The sequence below is a fragment of the Natator depressus genome, chromosome 5 (genome assembly GCF_965152275.1).
Source record: "Natator depressus isolate rNatDep1 chromosome 5, rNatDep2.hap1, whole genome shotgun sequence".
In the NCBI taxonomy this organism is placed as follows: Eukaryota; Metazoa; Chordata; order Testudines; family Cheloniidae; genus Natator; species Natator depressus.
The window spans coordinates 2,417,124-2,439,132 of record NC_134238.1 but is presented as its reverse complement, the minus strand read 5'-3'; the positions used below and the strand labels follow the sequence as shown (position 1 = coordinate 2,439,132).

Here is a 22,009-nt window from a genome sequence, read left to right as displayed (position 1 = left end):
GGAGACACCTAGTCACAGGCTCCCTGGGCTGGACCCAGAGTAGCCAACAGGTCCAGGTTCCCCTACCAGCCACTGGCAAAGTGGCTCAGGCCTGGAGCCGAGATGGCAAACAGACAGCTTGTCTGGTGGGATTTTGTTATTCGGGGGGTGGGAGGGGACACTAGATAGTGACCTGGCTGACTCACGCAGAGAGAGGGGGACCACAGAGCAAGCAACCGGCAGAAGGGGGCCCCAGATGGGGCGACAGCTAGTTCCCAGACCCAGCCACAAGGAGGCGCACCTGCAGTGAGTGCAACTGCTTCACAATAGTGCATTGAGTAATCTCTTTGTAACATTCCCTAGTGCCCTTCTACATCGTACTCATTCAAACAGCGCCACATTCAAGTGTACTAGTGAACCTTCAGTCTGCGCCAGCAGCCTCTAGGCACACCAGTTCATGCACAACGCTTTAGTGGGCTTTAGAAATACCAGCCATGCAGTCTGTATTACTGCTCCATGGATGAGCTCATAATCAGGATCAACAAATTCCAGCAAGACTCCTCCGTAGTTGCGGCTCCAAGTAGGCAGATACATGTAACTGTTTCGGATGTGTACTGGACAAGCACCGATTGGTGTTTGGGTACTGGGGTGTTTGATCAGTGTTTATTGGCTAACACCTGAACTCAGAAGCGCGTAAGGGGGCAGTCACCTCCTCCTTCTCTGGTGGTTTTGTCCTGTTTACAAATGTCCTGTTTTTAATAAAAAAGCCGTTAAGATGGCCCAAGCCAAGATGGAACGTTTCTTTACACCTCATATGAAAGTGTCATCAAGAAGATCTAAATCTTTTCATGTCGGGTTGATCCCAAAAGAGTTTTTTGGCTGGGCCAGGGGCTCAAAGCGTCAGTTACTGGCAGGGGCACAGCCGGACAGCAGCGACAGGGCCAAACACAGAGGCACTGGGGTGGGAGGCTAAGGACGGCCTAGTACCCAGGCAGAGAGCCAGGGGCCATTACTAGGGAAGAGGAGCCCCCCACAGCATTCTGCAGAGAAAGGGGGGGCTGCTACCAGCCCCCTGTGGGGCGCTGATGCTGAGGGGCTCTAGGGTAAGAACGGCACTGCGTTTTAAAACCCACGGCAGTGAGTCACACAGCCCAGGTTGAGTGCTCTGGTGCTAGAAACAGCAGCGTAGACGTTTCCCCAGCCCTCACCCTACCCCCAGCCCTCAGAGCTCAGCTCCAGGCCGCACCAGCTGGTTTGAGTGCTGTAGTGCAAGCCCGAGTCTGCAGACACGCTGCTGCGGGGTTTCCAACGCAGCGTGGACGCACTCTAAAGGCATGTTTACACATACAGCAGCGTGCGGAGCACCGAGGCTGCACGCCCAGGTAGCCCTGGTGTAAACGGCAGTGTAGAGAGTGAGGCATGGCTTAGGCAGAGTACAGCTGAGTGCCCTACACACCTGAAACCTCAGGGTATAAACCCTACACGGGCTCTCTTCAGACCCATGCAGAGCCTCCCATGTCTATACTGCTGTTTGTCATACTAGCTCCCCCCGCCAGGGCCTTTCCCCCCCGCCTCCCTCCTGCCAGAGCTTTTCACCAGCGTGTAGGGACACCACAGTGACAAGCGTGGAAGCAGCCCGCCTTTCACTGCAGCGTGTAGCTGTACTCCACACACCACTGTAAGTGCAGACATAGTCTATTCCAACAACAGCCAGAGTCTGCTGTACCAGGTACCTCTCTTAGGTGGTACTCTGTAGATCAGTGATTCCCAAACTTTTGTGCTGGTGACCCCTTTCACATAGCAAGCCTCTGAGTGCGACCCCCCCATATAAATTAAAAACTTTTAAAAATATATTTAATACCAGTATAAATGCTGAGGCAAAGCGGGGTTCGGGGTGGAGGCTGACAGCTCATGACCCCCCACATAATGACCTCACGAGCCCCCTGAGGGGTCCCGACCCCCAGTTTAGGAACCCCCTGCTACAGATGACTGCTCCCGCAGTCCTTCCCCATGGCCCTGGAGCAGGGACGCTGTCCTGATGGGTATGGCAGGCTCCAGGGTTCTCCCTTGGACAGGAAAAGTTCTTACTCACCTCAAGGAACTTAAATTAGCCCCAGACTCATCTGGTTTCTCCCACTGGCGTAGAGTGCTGAGCACTGTGGGTGTGTGGGCAGGCACACAAGGCGCTCTCTGAGAGTGACCTGGGGCCCCTTGCCCCATGCACCTCACAGACTCACTCACCATTCATTACAGAGGTGACTGAAGTCCAGCCGGAGATCTACACTCTGACACATGACCACCTGCATCTCCCTAGTGCAGCCCTTGGAGAGTAGAGGTCTCGGATGCGAGACTGAGTGCAGGTGCCACACTGGGATAACACAATACAACTTGCTTTCCTCCAAAGCAGCGTGTCTAGAGGTTAGAGCAGGGGCTGAAGAGCCACAACTCCTGGCATCTATTTCCCAGCTCTGACCCTGACTCCCCGCGTGCCCTTGAGCAAGTCACTTCCCCGCTCTATGCCTCAGTTTCCCATCAGTAAGATAGGGATAATGTCGCTGATCTATGGGGCGGGGAGGGGGAAGGGGCGTTCACTCAGCATGTCTGAAGAACACGTTCCAAACATTATGCTACAACAGGGGTAGTGTGACTGTTCGCACCTCCCCACTTGTGCGCTCCATGCAGTCCCGGTCCCCTGCCTCTCCCCTCTCCATGCACACACTCCTGCTGCCTGACCCTCCGTGCACTCCTGCCCCCCCACTCCCATTCCCAAGCAGTTTTACAGGCCCTCAAAGAATGAAAAGCAGCTCAAAAACCTTCCGTCCATTCTGAGAAGCAGGCAGCTCCCCGCCCAGCAGGCTCAAACCTGAGCAGGACAGGCCAAAGCCTCACAGCTCCACAGCAGCTCAGATGTTAACCAGGAGCCTAAGAAAACACACAAGCAGGGAAACCACAGGCAGGGGACAGCCGGGCTGGGGACAGACCTTTGTCTCCGTCTGCCTGTCTCACGCTCGCTCGCTCTCTGCTGGAGGAGGAAGGGGGGTTGTGGGGGACAAGCGCAAAGATAACACCCCTAGGAGGCATGTCACAGCCACGTTAATCACTCAGAATTCCAGCCGGCGCAGACACTAGCACTGAAAATATGGGCAGCAAATGGAGATGCTGAGAGCTGGGAAATAATTGGATCCTTTCACTAGAGCTGAGCCCGGAATCCAGCCGAGGAATTTAGTGCTGGTGAAAGCGAGAGATCAAATGCACCAAGCGGAGCCAGGCACAGCCAAGCAGGAGCTAGACAGTCTCAGAGACGTGCAGTTCAGAAGGGACTATCATGATCACCTAGTCTGACCTCCTGCACATCTCAGGCCACAGAAACTCACCTACCCCCTCCGGGAACAGACCCCGAACCTCTGGCTGATTCACTGACGTCCTCAACCCATGATTTACAGACTTCAAGTGACAGAGAATTCACCACTGACACTAGTTCAAACCTGCAAGTGACCTGTGCCCCATGCTACAGAGGAAGACAAACCCCCCCCCAGGGTCCCTGCCAATTTGACCTGAGGGGAAATTCCTTCCTGATCCTCCCACACACAGCCCTACCAATGCCCCTCAGAGTCCTGACCTACAGCCCCATTGCTCTGCTCAGCCAGGTCCCCTCAGTCCGGACCTGCAGTCCCCCCTTGCTAGTCCAGCCTGAGCATCTCTCCCGAAGACGGACAACAGTACAGAATGGTGACAGACGGCAGAGATTTTGTGATCTGAACGGCATCCAGCGGGGACTAGCCGAGGCCTTCAATTCACTCCACTTGTGCTGAGGTCTTTTCATTTTAAACAGCATTTGTCAAAGGTGACCGGTGACCTCCCAGCCCAGCTCCCTGGAGGAGCAGAACATTGAAGGACACATGCTGGCCTCATGAGGAGCCAGCTGACCCTGCCGGGCTCCCCACCCACCCTCTCGTGCCAGGGGGCGCGGGGAAGACACGCTTCACATGGGGGTTTTGTTCAGCTCCTGCACTGAACTGAACAAGGGCGGGAGGCTCCTGCAGAACACAAAGAGGATGCGGCTGCAGAGGCGGCAGCAGCAAAGCTGGGGCGGGGAATCTCTCACCGCGGCTCAGCCAAACCTCTGCAACACACGGCAGAAACAGCAGGACGCTGTGTCTCCGTTCTGGCCACTTACCCCTGTGGGCAACAAGAAGCCATTCGCTTGCCGAGTGAAACCTTCCCCAACTCCTGGGCAGTGGAACTGCACAGGTCCCCTCCCCAAGCTAAGCCGAGCGCAGGTTGGAGAAGGAGACTTGGGTCTAGGACAACAGCTGGTGGTCACACCCACACCCACAGCCACTGTTCCACCCCAACCTCACCTCTCAGCTCCACGACCCTCGCAGCCCTGCTGGACACGCCAGCAAACTCCATTCCAATCACAGAACTGGAAGGGACCTCGAGAGGTCTCCAGTCCAGCCCCCTGCACTCAGGGCAGGACTAAGGATTATCTAGACCATCCCTGACAGGTGTTTGTCCAACCTGTTCTTAAAAATCCCCAATGACGGAGATTCCACCACCTCCCTGGGCAATTTATTCCAGTGCTGAACCACCCTGACAGTTAGGAAGCTTTTCCTAACATCCAACCTAAACCGCCCTTGCTGCAATTTAAGCCCATTGCTTCTTGTCCTGTCCTCGGAGGTTAACAGGAACGATTTACCTCCGTCTTCCTGCAGCTGCTCTCTGTGGGTTTCAGCTGGAGGCACCAATAGCTCCAACCTCCAGAAGATCAACAGGTCTGCTCTGTTCCAAAGCCTAGGTACCAACGGGAATTCTATAGGGGTCTCTCTCTCACACACACGATGGCATCATAACTAGCTGGGCCATTCTCGCCAGAGATACAGGGACTGTCTCTGCTCTGTGCCTGTACAACGCCAAGCGCAGTGGGGCCCCGATCCATGACTGGGGCTCCTGGGTCCTACCACAATTCTAATAATCAAACCCACTCTGTGTAGCACACAAGCACTCAAGGGCCCCAGAGGAACCCATGGGGCTGGGCGCTGTGCAGACAGCGAAGAGGTTAGTCCCTGCCCTAAGAGCTCACAGTGAAGAGGAAGAAACGAGCCTGCAAGTCTCAGCCAGAGTTAGAGCCCCTGTGGAGCCCTGTCCTGGGCCCGCTGTGCTGGGGTTTGAATCCAGGTGCCCCCAGCACCTCCCTGGGAGGGGGCGTCAGTGGGCCGGGCTGGATTCCAGCATCGCTCACGTCCCATCACATTTTGGTCCCATCCTGCCCCTGCTCAGGCTATTTGCCATGATGGGCCCCATTCGACCAGTGTCAGTCATGACAGCCCACTCCCCATGCCCGCGTGCAGCCAGGCCAGCCGAGGGGAGCAGCCCAGCTACCCGAGCCTCAGGGCGTGTCAGTGACTAGGGGCTGAGGGCGGCTCTGGTGTTCCCTGCTGGGCAGCACTTCAGAGCCTGGGTGAGAGCGGCAGGCAATCCGAATCGGCCTGAGGGCCCCCACCTCCCTGCACTCGCATCTCCCCAGTCTCCTCTGCCCAGACACTCCCCTGACCCACTGGCCGCCAGCAACCCAACCACTGCACCCACCCACAGGGCCACGCCCTGCACCCTCCCCATGGGCCTCGAGTCCCGCCAACCCCACTGCCAGTCCCAGCCCCCTCCCCTGCTCACTCCCTGACTGCCCACCCGCCCCACAGTGACAGATTCTGCTCCCTGCCCCCTCCTAGGCCCCCTTCCCTCCAGCCCTGGCCTATCCGCCACGCTGCAACACCCCCACCTTCCACAACAGCCAGGCCCTCCCCACCCCTAGAACACCAGACCCTGCCCCATTTACACACACCCCTACCCCTGCTTCCACTCACTCCCCCCAACTCCCTCCCCCACTTCCCACAGGCCCCACCAACCTTCACTGCCTCACATTCCCTCTGCACCCTGCCCCAGATGCTCCCCAGCCCCCTCACCCCTCTTCCCCACTGCCACCCTCCTGACTCACACTCAACCACTCCTCCGCTCCGCACACAGCCTCCCTTCGGCCCTGCCAGCCCATTCCCACACAGTCTGCCCTGCCCAAAACACCCAGGCCCCCACCGCGCACACACTGTCCAGCATGGCACCTGCCAGGGCGTCCCCACCATGGGCACAAGCAGATCCAGAGGAGTCCCAGGAATCCCCATCTTTTGCCAGCCATCACTCAGAGCCCATCAATGCTGCTTCTCGCTCAGGGGGGCTGCAGAACAGCCCAGGCCTCACCTTCCCTTCAGGGCCCTCTGTGCTGCTCCCACAGGGTCAGCAGCTCCTGCGAATGTAGCCGTGTGTGGTGCCAGAGACCTGAACCAGGAGTCAAGCCTGGGCCCTGGACTCAGGAGCAGGGCGACATTCTGGATTCAGCACCTACCCAGTGTGCACCGGCCATTGCTCCAGCAATCCATACGTTGCAACATGCTTCCTTTTACCGTAAGGGGACATCTGCGCTTCACGTAAGCCCCGCGGCGCAGCCGCAGCTGGCAGATCAGCTGAATCAGGATCACGGGGCTACAAATTGCAGTGCAGATGTGTGAGCTGGGGCTGGAGTTGGGCTCTGAGACTCACCCCTCTCAGGGAGTTTCAGGGACCTGGCTCCAGCCCGAGCCAAATGTCCGCCCTGCAGCCCAAGTCAATTGACCCAGGCTCCGAGACTCGGCACCACAGGGTTTTTATTGCTGCGTAACGTACCCTTAGGGCTCAGGCTAGTGCCTGGGGTCTAAGACCCTGTGCAGTGGGAGGGTCCCAGAGCTCAAGCCCCAGCATTTACACTGCAATTAAACAGCCCCTTAGCCTGAGTCAGCTGCACCGGCCAGCACAGGTTTTTAATCGCTGTGGAGATGCCTTTGCTCAGGCCACCAGCTCTGCATTACAAAGCTGCATCCCACAGAGAAGGCTGCAGCAGCTACAGGAGCATCTGTGGGACACCAACATCCCTTCCACTCCCCAGCCTGCCTGACAATACACCCACACCCTCCCAGCCTGCTGCAACGTAGACAGCCTGAACTGAACTAAGCCCAAAGCTGCAAGGCTGGGTTGACAGGAATCTTGCCAACAGGGGTGGGCCTGGCCCACGTGTGACCATAGCCACCCCATCTATTCTGACGGAGGGGCCTTCCCATGGCTGTGGAAGAGTGCACTGTGCGGCAATGAGGATGGGGGTCTCTTCTCCCAGAGAGACTGTGGGGGTGGGCATACCCCCCTTGCTCCGCAACCAGGGATGGCCCCTTACATCAGCCACTTTGACACTCACTGCGTTGCCTTTGGCTAAAAGGAAATCCGCAGCTGCAGAGGCCCTTCTCTTGAGACAGAGGCAGGCAGGGGAGAAGCGCATGACAAGGTGCAGGGAGGGCCCCTGGCCTGGCAGTAACACGAGAGCCTTGGACCAGGGCATCAGAGCTGGCCATACTGTGGCCAGATGTCCTGAGCCCTAGCTAGCCTCCCAGCAGGCTGCCCGGCAGAGTGTCTCACAGGGCGACTTTCAGAACACCTGTACACGGCCACTCGAGGGAGCTCATACCCCGGGCACTCATCAGACTGCTCCAGCCAGCCTCCAGCCGGCCATCCCACGTGGAGTCCCCCCTCCACAGCCCATTAGCCCAGAGCAGGGACCCAGAAACAGCTCCCCCGCACGCCGGGCCATATCCCCCAGGGATCAGCGCGACAGGTGCAGCTGCAGGTTTCACACAGGACATGCTGTAGACGACACCAGAAACGGCGTGTACGCCAGGAGTGGTGAACTGAGAGGCTGGGGTGGCAATTCGCCAGGAGTCCTCGCTCTCAGAAAACAGACCTGACTGGAGCTGCTAGTGAAGGAGGAGGTGCGGCCCCAGGGTGGCTTCCGGCACACTGCACCCGGGAACCTGTCGTCTCCATGGCTCGCAGGGCAGGCGATGCTGGGTGCAGGCTGTGGCTGTGTCCCCAGCTGGCCCTGGTCCACTGGAGCAGGCGCCGGGCCAGACAGGGATCTGTGAACTGAGGAGAGCCTCACAAGGGCAACACCACACCAGGCCCCAGCTCGTGCAGGCCTGGCCGCGTGGCTTTCACAGGAACGCGAGAAGCTCACCGATTCCAGCCATGTGCTTTGCCAGGGCAGCTGGGCCCACAAAGGCTTTTAACCTGATCTCACCCATATCACAGAGAGGGGAATCCCGCCAACCCCAGCCTTTGTGGCGTGATAAACAACAGATGGGCTGAGCTGGAGCCCACAGCAGCCTCAAAGCTCTCTGCAGCTCTCAGGAATCCAGCTCACCAGGGATTCAGCAGCAGAGCTGGGAACAGTACTTGGGGCTCCTGGCTCCAACCACTGGGCCACACTGTCTCTCCCTACACTCCAGTGTAGTAAGAAGGTCACCCAAGTAATGCAACTGGTGCCCAGGAGGCGGGCTGGGTAACGGTCAGACATCACAGAGAGGCAGCTGAAGTGGGAGGAGAGGAAGCAGAGATCCTGTAGCAGCCAAGGTGGGGGAGAAGGCCAAGCTACCGAGAAGATCAAGCACCAGGGACTGTGAGACAGTGAGAAAGGAAAGGGATGAGAGCAGCCGAACCAGTGCCATTCCACTGTGCAAGGTGCTGGAATGCGCAGGGGTGTCCACACACACTGCAGAGCACCAACCAGCTCTTCTGGCGCCCCCCAGTCCCATGTAGGGTTCGGGGAAACTCCATCAGCCATTGCCCTGCAGGGCAGGAATGTAGGCGCAGCCACAGGTCAGCTCTGCTCGTATTGTGTGGCCTGGAAAGCTTTCTTTACCAAGTATGGCTACTCAGGCGAGGGGGGCATTCGGGCAAGGCCCACTCCAGCACACACACTTACAGACTGGGGCCTCAGGCACTGGCTTTGGGAGACTCTGTGGCTAAGCTGTTTCTGAGGTTAGAGCTACAGTGGCAATCAGTGCCCAGAGCCAGGAGAGCTGCAGAAGGACACAGAAGTGCCGGTCAGGGACACGTTCAGGACCTGACAGCCCAAGAGAACAATAGGCTGGCAGAGAAGCTGAATGCACTGGAAGCAAGTGACTCCTTCCAGACAGTTCCTTGTCCCTGCCCCTGCTTCCATCTGCTCCCCGTCCATCCGGGATCAGGATGGGCTGGGCTGGCAGCTGTTAGTCACTGGCAAGTGTTCCCGAGTCTGGGGAGTGGTTGGGACTCGCTGTGCCAAGTGGGGACAGGAACCTGCGCGTCACCCACACCCCACCTCCACTGTCTCTGGTCGGTGCCCTGCTTCCACCAGCGACAAGCAGGTGGCATGATAGCAGGTCTCCCCAACTGGGCGTTTGCGGTGAGGCCACAAAGAAGTCACCTCCAATTCAGATGGAGGAAAAGATAAGCAGGTTAGCACAATCACGGAGACACGGGTCCAGGGTGTCACGGCGTCCCCAGGCGATGCTCTGGAACTGCTCCCCATGAAGCCAGGCAGGACTCCGGGGAAGTCTCCTTTCTGTGAGCAGCCTGTCTTCAGGACACACAGCTCACACGGTTTCCACCTTCCTGGATCTGACCTCGGAGCATTCAGCATCCTCTGCCCCTCCGTGCGCTTCCCACAGCGAGTCCGCTCAGGCGGGGCTCCTGGGGAAGCCAGAGGGTCCTGCCCCCCAACTTTGCAGTCAGACGTGACTCTCAGCCAGCCAGTAAAACAGAGGTTTATTAGACGACAGGAACATGGTCTAACACAGAGCTTGCAGGTGCAGAGAACCGGACCACGCAGCTGGGTCCATTTTGGGGGCAGTGAGCCAGACAACCCCGTCTGCACTTCACTCCATGTCCCAGCCAGCCCCAAACTGAAACTCCCTCCAGCCCCTCCTCCCCTGGGCTTTTTTCCTTTCCCGGGCCAGGAGATCACCTGATTCCTTTGTTCTCCAACCCTTTAGCTCTCACCTTGCAGGGGGGAAGGGCCCAGGCCATCAGTTGCCAGGAAACAGGGTGTCGGCCATTCTCTGTGTCCAGACTCCTGCACACACCTGCCCTCTAGGGCTCTGCAGTGATCATACACCCTTACCCCACCCCCTAGATACTTAAGAACTGCACAGGGGAAACTGAGGCACCCCCACACCAGAGGAAACATTAAGAACAGTCCCACTTCGTCACACAGGGTGCCCATCACATGACTCTGTGCTGGGCAGAGAAGGGGCTGCCCTGAGAACAGCCTCAACAGGAAAGGTGATCAAGAGACTGTATCTGGCAGCAGGAAAAGGGCAGAACCCAGGGGCTGGGATCCCACGTCCCACCCTGCAGGGAAGACCGGGGGGGGGGGGGCCAGGCAAGAGCTGCATGGTAAGGCCCATGCAGTGTGCCAAGGGGAAGGGATACAGGGTGAGAAGCCACAGAAAAGTCCAGCACACCAAGAGTGGCAGGGGGCATAGACACAGCATGGGGGTGGGATCTTGCCAGTAACAGCAAGCCAGCACCGTACTGGGTGAGGAGCTGGGGGTGACACTGATGGCCACAGGGGGAGAAGGCTGCAGGACACACAGACAAGGCAAAGCTCTTCTCTGAGCATTCAGTGTCCCTTCCCTATGCCTCTCTCCCCGCCTTGGTGGCGGGGGGCAGTCTGCTGTAGCCGAGCGTCTGAGCAGGGAGACAGGCAGGAAACCAAAGGAGACTCAACCATGATCGCTAGAGCGCACATAGCCCTGCCAAACCTGGCTGTCGCCACCCCCAATGCCTTCCCCAACCAGCCCCTGCCTGGCTTGCCACAGCACAGAAAACCCTTCCACCCCAGTCCAGAGATCACAGCAGCCCTGCCCCCAGGACTCTCATGTGGCCCCATCCACAGAGGATCAGGTTAAAGGATCCATATTCACAGGGAACGACCTGCCTCCCCTACTGGACAACCGGACGCATCCCTGTCTCCTGCTGCCCCATCCACAACACAGCCCTGTGCCTGGCAGGAACCCGCCAGCAGGGGCGGGGAGTCCCCATGCTAAGCCCTTCACACCTCAAAGCACTATGCCAAAATTAACCAATTCACCCCAAGCCTAGTCAGTCTCATCCCCCGCTTGTTACAACTGGGAAACAGGCTGCAAGAGATTAAGTGGCTTGGCCCAGGTCACAAAGCAAGACAGTAGCTGAGCTGGGACTAGAACCCAGGAGTCCTGGCCCTCAGTCCTGGCTGCTGAGCCCCTCTGAACAGCCAGTCTCATAAACGCCTTCAGGAAGGGGCACGGTGCCACCACCACCCCCTAACTCAGGCACGTCTGCGGAGTCATGGGGCTTTTACAGCTCTCCCCTCAGGGCCCAGCCAGGCCATCACCCTGGAGCCAGGCCTGCGCTGCTCTCTACAGGCCATTCTCTTGGGCTTTGTGCAGCACCAGCACCAGGAGTGCGCTTCCTCTGGGCCTTCCACTGTGAGAGTCGCCCCACTTCCTAGAGGAATCACACTCATGCCAGGAGCCAGTGTGCGTAGCCTCACCGGCATTGCCAGGGTGATGCTATAAACTCCAGATGGCACCAAGCCAGGTGGGAAGACGAGGGGTCACACCAGGCCTCACCAAATCCCCCTTGTTTGGAGGAACCAGGCTGCCCCCAACAACAGGAGAGACAGGCAGGGCAGGAAGCTGGGGCCACTGGCTTCTTGGCTCGTCCTCTTCAGATGCACCAGAGCAGCAGCTGGCCCCATGGACGGGAGCCTTGCCAGGAGTAAGAATGGGAGAGATAAGCAGCTGGGGGGTGGAGCAGGGAGCGAACAGCCCCAAGGCTGCCTGCCAGTTCACTTTATTTGCCTGGCATCCTGCACAGACACCCCACCTTCCGCTCTCCAGAGATTTACCCAGCACGCCCAGACCCAGGGCCCAACTCCCTGCACAGGCAGATCCCAGCACCTGCGAACCCACCCTTGGGTACAGCTGGAACACACACTAGCCCTGTGCTACCCCAAGACATGTCCCTCACATGCACAGCCCCCTAAACGCACTGAATCTTTCAGGGGAGGGGTTAGACCACACACAGTCGGGCCTCCCCCACAACCACCGCTAAATGAAGTGAACAGCCCCTCAGATTTTACAGCCAGCTCCACTGGGCAACCAGCCCTAGAGCTAGGGAAGGGGTGAGGCAGGGAGGCTGGAGTGAGGGGCTCAAATCCCTGCAGCACCCCACGCCAGGCTGACTTTGGGTCTCTGGATCAGCTGAAGAGTTGGGGGGCTCGAGGCTAACTGCTGGGCTGTGGCCCTATGAAGTAGGGAGAGGGAGCCAGCCCGGCAAGGCCCAGGGGCTGGAGGATCACTGTTGGTAAAGTGCTCTGGAGGTGGACAGCAGAATGGTGTTACAGGTTTCTTCCTGTGCCAGCTGCTTCTCAGCCCAACCTTCCAGGAACCCTGGGGAAAGGAACCCTAATGAAAAGGGATCTGCCCCAGGCCCACCCTCCACTGGCATCACTCCTTACCAGAGCTCTTTTACTAGTCTCAGCCTCCCCTTCCCCACAGGCGGGGGGGGGGGGGGAATCAGGCATTACAGCAGCTTATGTGCAGGAGACAGGCTGGGGTACAGCACAGGTCTCACGGAGAGAAGCGAGGCTCTGTCGAAAGGGGGCATCCATCTGTGCCAAGGAACGAGAGCGAGCAGGCACGTGGGCGCAGCGCCCTGGGCGGATGGGGTACGTGGTGCTCCTTATAGCATCCCTGCGAAGACCGCATGTCCCCGCAACACCCTTTTTTGCCCTTGCTCCTGTGGGAGAATTCACAGGAATTGGACACAAGCTGTTCCTTTCAGCCTGTCATAAATATAAAGGGAAGGGTAAACCCCTTTAAAATCCCTCCTGGCCAGAGGAAAAATCCTCTCACCTGTAAAGGGTTAAGAAGCTAAAGGTAACCTCTCTGGCACCTGACCAAAATGACCAATGAGGAGACAAGATACTTTCAAAAGCTGGGAGGAGGGAGAGAAACAAAGGGTCTGTGTCTGTCGGTAGGCTGCTTTTGCCGGGGATAGAACAGGAATGGAGTCTTAGAACTTTTAGTAAGTAATCTAGCTAGGTATGCGTTAGATTATGATTTCTTTAAATGGCTGAGAAAAGAACTGTGCTGAATAGAATGACTATTTCTGTCTGAGTGTCTTTTTTGTAACTTAAGGTTTTGCCTAGAGGGATTCTCTGTGTTTTGAATCTAATTACCCTGTAAGGTATCTACCATCCTGATTTTACAGGGGTGATTCCTTTACTTCTATTAACTTCTATTTCTATTAAAAGTCTTCTTGTAAGAAAACTGAATGCTTTTTTCATTGTTCTCAGATCCAAGGGTTTGGGTCTGTGGTCACCTATGCAAGTTGGTGAGGATTTTTACCAAACCTTTCCCAGGAAGTGGGGTGCAAGGGTTGGGAGGATTTTGGGGGGAAAGACGTGTCCAAACTACGTTTCCCAGTAAACCCAGTTAGAATTTGGTGGTGGCAGTGGATATTCCAAGGACAAAGGATAAAATTAATTTGTACCTTGGAAGTTTTAACCTAAGCTGGTGAAAGTAAGCTTAGGAGGTTTTCATGCAGGTCCCCACATCTGTACCCTAGAGTTCGGAGTTGGGGAGGAACCTTGACACAGCCACAAGAGCTAACGCTGGGGGATGGGGCAGGGTAAGCTGAACATACACGATCCCCGCATACAGCTCAGAACATTCCCTGGGATAACTAGGAACAGAGGAACGAAACAACAGGCAAGTACCAAGAACGTAACACAGCCAGCCAGGAAGGGTTCACTCCAGCTACAAAGCCCGTGCGTGGCCACAATTCAGGATCACAACCACTCTGTCGGTAATTATTCGTTTCGTTGTTCCATTCCCATGGAAGTAGCAACACCACTTAGTGTTTCCATGTGCTTGGCACCCACATCTCCCCGTGCGCTGCAAAGATGTCTAGGCCTCCATTTTACCACTGGGGGAAACTGAGGCACCGAGGACAGACTTAGCCAAGATCACATAGCATGTCAGTGGCTGAGATCAGGTGTCTTGGTTCTGAGGCCAGTGCCCTAATTACTGACCTAAACAAGGGTGCTGCTGGGGCTCTAACCTAACACAACTGGGGCTGTGTCTATGCTAGATGCACTAGAAGGTCACAGCTGCAGTGCCATAGTGTAGACACTGCAGCAGCGGAAGGGGGTTTTCTGTCACTGTAGTCAATCTGTCCCCTCGAGAGGCAGTAACTAGGTCGAAGAATTTGACCTAGCAGTATCTATGCTGGGGCTCAGATCAGCTTAACGATGTCTCTCAGGGATGTGAATTTTTCACACCCTTGAACAACGCAGCCAGGTCGACCTGAGTTTTAGGTGTAGAGCAGGCCTGAGGACCAAGACCTTGCCTGTTTCTCATGGGCCTGAAACCCCTCCACATTCACCAGCAGCCTGAAAGCACAGCTGTGCTTCACTCTATAGCCAAGGTTAGGGCATCCTGGGGGCTTCTCTAACTTGCACCAATTGACAACAGTTCCCTAGGGACCCTGCTCCAGCTGGGGATAGCAGAAGCACAGTGTGTACCAGCCACTCCCACCCTTCACCAGGGCTGTGGGGAAGGAAGTGCAGGAGCTGTCTGTGACAGATCTGTCTGTCTCCTGAAATCTCCTGGACAAACCTTACTGAATTAAGTTTTGGTGTCTTGGGAGTTCATGGTATGAAAAATGCAAATGTTTATGCATTATTGTGGGACTGTATGTAACATCTCAGAAGAGCAGGGGGAGACATAACTGATGGAAACCCTAGGAAGTGTTAGGAGCATCAAACAACCATTTGAAACAACATGCCAGACAAGAAAGAACTTCTACAGTTAAGAGGGTATCCCAGGAAATCACTTTGCTCCCTTTTGAAGCTTTGCCTCGAAGAAGGGACCTTTGTCTGCTGATCACCTGTTACAGGAGGACAAGATCAGAGAACCAAACTGGAGAAAGCAGTGACTCTCAGACTCAAGACTGTTCATGTTCTGAGCAAAAGCTGTTATGAACTTGTTACCCCGGGAAAAAACCCTGGGTGGGGTTAGAAGGACTGACTGAGTTGGGGTGATCTCTGGTAAGCTTATTAGCATGCATGTCGGTTCTTTTATTGTTTGTAAAATGTGATTCTTTCCCTTTAGAATAAAAGGGCTGTGTGGTAACTTGTAACTGTGACCAGCTACACTGTTCACAGCCTTCGAAGAGCAAGCAAACCAGGCCTGCTTAAGTGGTCTGATTTGCTGGGGAACTCACAGTGTAGGCAGGGAACTGGACGGCCTGGAAAAATCCATCAGGGGAAGAGAGACGAGGGTCTCCACCCAAGTGACAGCTGAGGAGCCAGGAGCCTAGAGTGGGTGCCCTGGCTGGACCACAGAGGGGGAATACAGGTGCAGTTGCCCTGAACTGTGACAGTCTACACTGCTCTACACCTGCAGGGGTCTCTCCCATACCTGGCGGAAGCCTCAGCCAGAGGCTTGAGGGTGGTTTTTGTTCCCCTTGCGCTGTCTGAAGGCACAACTGGAGCAGAACAGGCAGAGAATCTGCCCCACTATATTGATTACGGCCCCTTGACCTTTTTGAAACACCAGATTCAGCTGAAAAGGTGGACCACCACTGACTGGGGGGCTGAATTCAGTGCATTTCACCCTGCCCCTAGCTTGTCAGCATGCTGCAGACGTTTGTACTAACAATGAATCACTGCCTTACCCAAGCTGTCAGAGACTAGGGTGGGAGAGAGGCTTTGGCAGCCAGACAGGGAACAGGATGGGCTTTGTATGTGTGGAAGGCAGATCGGTATTGTGAGAGAAGCACATTAACTGGATGTTTCTGCAGTTAACCCAGCGAATAGTTAACAACACTGACGTTTACATCATCATACGGTTCCAAAATGAACAACCCAGTGAGATGAACAGAGGCAGTTATTGCTTCTCTCAGAGCCACCAAGCTCAATTTTCCATTGCACCATTCCTGCTCCTTTAGTCACCTTTGTGCTCCCTGTATCTTTGATCTGCCCAGTCCTGGTGTAGAGCTGAGCAGTCTCAAGGCTGCTCTAACTTATATCCTGGCTGCAGTGGCCCCAGGGGTTGTCCACAAGCTAAGAATAGCTGGAATGCAGTGTGTTCCAGCTGCGCGCTCTATTTCTTTCTGCCAAGGATGCAGCGAAGAAGGGGCAGCAAAGAGCCCATGCAGCAGCTCTATGTTGTCCAGGGAATCCCCTTACATACAGGGCAGTCCCCAGAGGCCGTATCCACCTCCTGGATACTGCTGGGTCCAGAGCACAGCAGAGAACCATCCCCTTGTTCCAGGCTGTTCGCAGACTCAGGATGGCAACCCCAGCACGGTTACGTTACAGGTGAACTTCACAACAGCAAGAGCCAACTTGGGGAGCACAATTCAGTGGCCGGGGTGGGCCCTGACAGGCCCCATCCACACCATCTGGAATTGTGTTTCCCTGCCTAACAATCACATGCGAGACCCAGGATGGCGTTGGAGCCCAGGATGACCTTAAAGCAGGCTTCCCTCGCCTGCCACAGCACCACTCCAGCGGGAAGCTTCCCAGGTCTGCATCTCATCTGCCTCCGGGTCAGTGGCTCCATCTCCCCCACTGGCATCTCTTTTAGCGCTCGGCTCTCTCCCTGCAGGGCTTTGGTTAGCTAGAGCAGCTCTACTGAGGCGGGGGCGGGAAGCAGGAAGCGGAGTACAATGCTCCCCCCAATAGGGCTGAGAAGTGTTATCTAGAGCAGACATGCCCTCCACCCCAGGCTGCCATGGAACAGGAGGGCTCCAGGAGGATTGTACCAGAAGAACTGCTACCTCTTCCTCAATTCCTACTCCTCGCTCTTCAAAGTAGCCATACCAGTGAGGCACAAGCCAAGCTGCAGGACCAGGGATCAGCTACAAGCCCCATGCTCTAGGACCCAGAGCAAACAGCCAAGATTTCTCTGTGATATGCCCCCTCTCCAGTTCACCCTGAAGTACACTGGTTCCTGCTTAGCTCCTCTCTCCAGTCTGGGGTCTTCTGTAGCCACAGCACAGACGTCACGGCTCTTCCAGCCCCACTAGTTAACAGCCCCCTCCTTCCAGGAGAGAAAAGCTTCCTTTCCACGCGCCCCCCCCCCCCCCCCCCCAGTTCTCTTCAACCTCAGCACAGGGTTCCACACGAGGGACCTCTCCCCACTAGGGTAACCTTGTCATGGCTGCTCCCCTCCCCACCCCATCCTACCTGGTCATGCATCTCCCCTAGCCCAGAACACCCTCCCTCCTCCAGACCAGGCAGAAACAGAGCCCCTTCTCCCTTGTCTCATCTGTATCACACACATCCCTCTTCCCTGCCACTCACTGGTGCTACCTAAATGTCCTAATCTGGCACACTCAGCAGTGCCTCCTGACCCTTCTCTCTGCCTGTCTTGACGATCAGTGGCCAGGTCTCTGCCAGGACCCTTTGCATCTTGCAGAGCACTTTACAAACTCATCAATGATCATCATGGCGGGAGGGTGGGGGGTAGACAGAGGGGAAGCGAAGATTATGCTAATTTTTGAGTGTGTGACCCCAGGCCAGAGGAGAGTACCCAAACCAGGAAGAGAACTCGGGCCTCCTGGCCCCAGCCTCACGTTCACACTGCTCCCATCCTCTCATTCATCTCACAATCCAGGACGTATTTGTCCTCTTTTCAAAAGCTCTCCGTGGACTTGCTCCTGCTGACTTCACAGGCCTCCTCTTGCCCTGCCTCACTTTCCTGAGCATCTAGCAGCAGATTCCTCCCTGACCTTCCCCAGAGCCTGGCCACAACTGCTTCAGGAGCTGTCTCCTCTGCAGCTCCGGGCTGCTGGAACAGCCTCTCTGCCTGCCACGCTCACCGTTCAGTTCCAGGCCCTCAGGGGGCCTTTCGCCCGCACTGTGGTTATTTCAATGAGCCCTTTGGGACCCAGCCTGAAAGAAAGACACTTCACAGAAATCACTTGGGATACAATTACCAGCTGACCCCGGCCACATGCTGCCCATTTGAGGGCCTTGCTGACAGCCTGCCGGAAGCCCCCACACAGCAACAGACACACACACGACAAGCCCCACTGCAGTCACCCTCACCTTCGATATGCAAATGGCTCAGATGGAGGTGGGGGGCTGCATGCTGTGACTTGCAGTCCTCACACACCGCATCTCCGTAGCGACAACAAGACGAGCACCGGCCTCAAAGCTGCGTTTAGTCCGCAGGCCACAGTCTGGCTGCCCACATTTAGGCAGGGTTTACAGGAAACACACGAATACTGTTCCAGCGACGTGAGGCAGCGAAGAGATCCAAAGAGAGACGGGAGGCAGGTGTGGCTCCGGAGCAACCCTCCCCCCAGCACATCCCTTCTGCAAGGATTCCTCTGCCCCAGGCCCAGACCATGCCCAGTGCGAGGCGAAGACAATGGCAGGGACAGCACAGGGAGCACTGCAGCCCACAGGTGAGAACGCTCCCAACTCCTCTCCGGGGCCAAGACAGACCAGCTCAAACCCACACCCTGCCAGGCCCTGTGTCCAAGCATGTCAGTCCGAGATGGGAGGGAACAGGACGGGTGTCGGAGCTGAGGGCCGCAGTGCCCCCTTGCCCTGCACCCAGGGTTCTGGATCAGGACACAAACTCCCCGTCCCGCATGGCATCTCGTTTGGCGAGACAGGGAGGGAGGGAGGGCGAAGCAGCGCCACTCTATAGAGGTGCTGGACTTACAGAGCTTAGGCATAGCTCCTCCTCGCCATCTGTTGGCAATGACCCACACAGGACACAGCTCCCCACCCCAGTGGTCCCCAAACTCTGGGGTGCATCCCTCTAGGAGGTAATGGAGGAACATTTGGGGGGTGCAGATGGGCCCAGGCCAACCCCCATGGGAGGTGGGGACGGAGCGCCATCCAGCCCCACTCTGCCCCCAGCTCTGGTCTGGCCCTGGCCCTGCTCCCAGCTGCAGCCCCGGCTCAGGAGGGGAAGAGGGGATGACACGTTCCATAACTGGTAAGGGGGGAGTACAACAGAAAACGTTTGGGGGCACCGGCCCTACCCGCTTCAGACACAGCAGCGCGGAAGAACCCACCTCCTCCCCCTAGGCCTGCACTACAGACAAGGGGCTGGCAGCATTGGGGGGCACGGGGGGGGGGTGTCCCCGGCCCGGCCGGACTGAGCGCAGCCCCCTCGGCGCTGGGGGGTGTCCCCGGCCGGACTGAGCGCTGCCCCCTCGGCGCTGGGGGGCGCGGGGGAGGAGTCCCCAGCCCGGCCGGACTGAGCGCTGCCCCCTCGGCGCTGGGGGGCGCGGGGGGGGGGTGTCCCCGGCCGGACTGAGCGCTGCCCCCTCGGTGCTGGGGGGCGCGGGGGGGGGGTGTCCCCGGCCGGATTGAGCGCTGCCCCCTCGGCGCTGGGGGGTGCGGGGGCAGGTGGGGGTGTCCCCGGCCGGACTGAGCGCTGCCCCCTCGGCGCTGGGGGGCGCGGGGGGGTCCCGGCCGGACTGAGCGCTGCCTCTCGGCGCTGGGGGGGGTCCCGGGCCCGGCTGCCCTGCCCAGCTCACAGCTCCCCGCCCGCCCCAGGCTGCGGAGCCCGCGGGGTCCCCGGCGGGGCTGGGGACGCACGAGCAGCGGCGGAGCCGCCCCGGGCCCCCGGCCGGGTCTCGCGCCCCCAGCGCCGGGGCGCGGGGCTGGGGCTGACGGGGGAAGGAGACAAAGCGGGCCGGGCCGGGCCGGGCCCCACTTACCCGGAGCTGGCGGCGGCCGGCGCCTAGGCCCGCGGCAGGGGGGCGGCGGGGCCGGGCTGGCGAGCGGGCGGCGCCGGGGGAGCCCCCCGCCCGCGGTGACACGCCGGGCCCGGGCTGCCGGCCGGCTCCCTCTCGCCCGCCTCCCGGGCCATTTCCTGCCAGCTGATCGCGCCGGCCGCGGCTCCGCCCCGCCCCGGCCCCCGGGCCCGCCCCGCCTCACCTGGCAGCCGCCGGGCCCGGCCCGCTCGCCTCCGCGCCGGCCAGGCCGCCGCCAGTCCCGAAGCGACACCCCGCCCCGGCCCGCGCGGTGGGGAAACTGAGGCACGCGGCGGCGGGGCTTGCGCAGGGTCCCACCGCGAGGCGCAGCGTCCATGGCAGGCCGCGAAGGCAAGGTGCGGGCTCGGGCCCCTCGGCCCGCCTGCCCTCCCCGGGGGGAAGAGGTTGCACTGGGGGCGGCTGGCCTGCGCTGCCCCTTGAACAGGGGCTGCCCCAAGGAGCCCTAGGCACCCGTGAGGCCATTCAAATCTCTCCAGCTCCCCGCCTGCGGTACAGCCCCTGCACAATCCCCCCTTCCCTGAGCACCGCCCTGCAGCCTTCCCGGGACAGCTGCCGGGGAGAGCGGGGAGCTCAGCACCCGCCCCGGGGAGGGGATCAGCGGGAGGCAGCCAGGCCTCTGGCAGGGGCTCACCTACTGCTCCTGCAGCACCCTGGGGACAGGCGCCAGCCTTTCGCCGGCTGCAGCAAGGACCCACCGTTCCCCAGCCACCCAGGCCTGGCCCCAGGCTCCAGAGGGAAGGGGAGCAGGAGGGGCACCTGCTCCTTACACGGGTAATCTCACCCCAAAGGAAGAGCAGGCTGAAACAGGTGCTAATAGCTGGATGCCCGTGTCACCTGCCAGACTCTCCTATACCCCCGTGACCAAGGACCAGGACTGCCTAAGCAACAGACCAGCAATGCCCCCGAACGCTCTTTGCGGATTCTGGCCATGTCTACACTACAGGGCTTACAGGGGCCGGGCCGTAGCTACGGTGGCATAAGGCCCTAGAGCAGGCACAGCCTACGACGAGGGCAGGGGTTTTACCGTTGCTCGTAGGACCACATCCCTGATCAACATAGCTAGGTCGATGGCGGCATTCTTCCGGCAGCCTAGCTGCGTCTACATCAGGGCTGGGCCGGCACCGCTGTGGGCTGAGGGGTGTGTGGTTTTCCTACCCCTGCGTGCCGTAGCTATAGCAACCTAAAGTTTCAGTCTAGCCCAGGCCTCTGTCAGAGCTGGAGCAATGGATCTCGGGAGGAGGCACGATGAACAAGAGCTGGTGGGTCTGCACCTGAGCTGTGAGACAACGCAGGCGGGTAGGGAGAGGGGCTGGAGCAGCAGCTGTCACACGGCTTTCTAGGGCCGGGCTTTCATGGCTCCCACTCAAACCCTGAAGGAGATCAGAACAGATCATGACATGGAAGAATATCCTAGGGAAGGGGACGTTATTCTCCCCTGTACATTCCTAGTGTTCCTCTCAGGGAGCACTGCCAAGCAGAGCACTAGGAACTTACACCAGGGAATGATCGCACCCAACCCCACGTGGGGAGATGGGACCTGAAAGAACAAAGAGCTGGAGAAGCCTTGTTCCTTGAACAGTCCATCACCATAGGGGCCAAGTAATGGGACACAGAGCCGCTCCTCACAACGTCACTGGTTCAAATACGGCTACAGGTTGCTAGTGACTAGAAGTGGTTAGTAGTTAGGCCCCTCTGTGAAGCAAATTGGGGGTTCAAGAATTGGGGGAAGACGACAAGACCCACATTTCCCTCACTAACTAACTGCCTAGACCATGATCCCGCTCCTATTTCCACTTTCCTTGCAGTCAGGAGTAGATTCTCTGCACCCTAGTAAGCAGAACCCACTGTTACTGACATCCAAGGGATCTGCACCCTGCTACTCCTGGACTGAATTTAGCCCTTTAGCTCCATCTATTCTGTTCCATTCAGGTTCTTACACCAAGGGTCTCTCTGGCAGGTATGGCATAACTAAGCAAGCATCGTGTGAGTTTAGTAGAATATTGCCCCTGCCTTGAGTGCCTGATGGGGGATTTGGGATTCCCTAGCGGCTTTGTTCCTCGCTGAGTGTGAGTGCGCACACGCACCCCTGGCAGTACAGTCCTCATTTATTTTGTTCACAAGGATTTACACACGGGAACAAGGATTTTTATTGCAAAAACAGCAGCAAAGCTTGCACTTCTTAGATATAGCCTGAGCTCCATCGCTTGGACTTCAGCTCCAAATCAAAACCACCACCAAGGAAAGTATCCTCAGCCTGTCAGGCACCACAGGTCTCAAACCCACACCTCTGGAGTTACCAAACAAGAGCCTTACCCTCAGTGCCAGATGAGGGAACTGC

The 22,009-nt window shown here is 58.0% G+C and overlaps 1 protein-coding gene across 6 annotated transcripts in view; it reads right to left on the bottom strand.

Moving 5' to 3' along the window:
- Positions 1-22,009, bottom strand: part of ATOSB (atos homolog B) — a 64,126-nt gene that overhangs the window by 17,922 nt on the left and 24,195 nt on the right. Inside the window, exon 1 of one of the 6 annotated variants that reach the window (XM_074952222.1) lies at positions 20,303-20,407. The exons of 4 other annotated variants lie outside the window; for them this stretch is intronic. The gene's annotated coding sequence lies outside the window, so the exon portion shown is untranslated. Of the gene's footprint in view, positions 1-17,980; positions 18,111-20,302; positions 20,408-22,009 lie in introns of those variants that run through there. One more of the 6 variants, XM_074952223.1, reaches the window with a different exon arrangement.